A 1,378-nucleotide genomic window follows, 5' to 3' on the forward strand; every position below is an offset into this window, starting at 1 on the left:
ATATATATGACGGGCTTCTTTCAGTTTCCGTCTACCAAATCCACTCACAAGGCTTTGGTCGGCCTGAGGCTATAATAGAAGACACTTGCCCAAGGTGCCACGCAGTGGGACTGAACCTGGAACCATGTGGTTTGTAAGCAAGCTACTTACCACTCCTACGCCTATATATATATATATATATATAGTCTAAGAGACCATAAGCCAGGGAAAAGATACACTCTTATATCTGTTAATAGAGTGGGTATATTATCTGAAATGTATAGTGCTAAATATCCATCACAGCTGGTCTTACCAATCGGTTTTGCATAAAGGGTACAATGGAGTGTTAGATAACAATCCAGTTATATAACTTTATGCTCATCAGAGTTAGGCAATAAGGAAGGGGATATGGTGACTGCTCTTTTTTTTGGTGGGGGGGTGGAAACTTCCTGGATTTAAGTCCAAAATGTTCGGCTTTCATTGGTGGCTTGGGTTGGTCAAAGTAAAAAGCCTTCCATCTCATGCGCCTGATCAATTCGATTATTTTCTCCAGCAGCAGCCTTATATAGAGTTTGTTCAGTGGTGTTGGGATATTCTTTGTTGAATATTGTAATATTCCAAATCCATTTGTAAAGGATGTATAAAAACTATAATCTTTGATGACTATGAAGAGTGCAATACTGGTGAGCTTAGCTACATGGCACAAGCTGTGAATGACCTATTGCAACGTGCTCAACGTTATGTGGCAGCATGTGCATAACATGCATGAGTCATCTAAGCAACCGTAAGTCAGGGAAAAAATGCACTCGTATACATGTCAGCAGAGTGGGTATATTATCCGAAATGTATAGTATTAAATATCCATGGTATGTTACGTAGCAAACTGATTATATAACTTTACACTCCTCAGAGTTAGCTAATATGGAAGAGAATATGGCACAATATTCCCTTCCATATCAGCTAACTTTGATGAGCGTTAAGTTATGTAATCGGTTTGTTACCTAACACTATTGTATTCTTTACTCGAAGCCGATTAGTAAGACCAGCCATGATGGATATTTAATGGTATATATTTTGGATTATATATATACATATATATATATTTTCATCTTATCTAGTTTCAGCTCATGAGCTGTGGCCATGCTGGGGCACTGTCATTTGGTGTTGCTACATAATTTTACTTCACGAATGCTTTTCAGTAATTGACATTTGGTGCATGAGATAGTTTGATGCAGCTGCTCTCATCTGCACTTCCTGCTGCAAAGTTGGTTCATCTGGGACACTTGACAGGAAGAGGTCCAGCTTTTTTTTGAAGATGCCTACATCCACCCCATGCAGGTCTCTCAGGTCCTTCGGGAGGATATTGAAGAGCTGTGGACCTCTGAAGCCCAGGCTATTG

This window comes from Octopus bimaculoides, chromosome 14 (assembly GCF_001194135.2).
Source record: "Octopus bimaculoides isolate UCB-OBI-ISO-001 chromosome 14, ASM119413v2, whole genome shotgun sequence".
Lineage (NCBI taxonomy): Eukaryota > Metazoa > Mollusca > Cephalopoda > Octopoda > Octopodidae > Octopus > Octopus bimaculoides.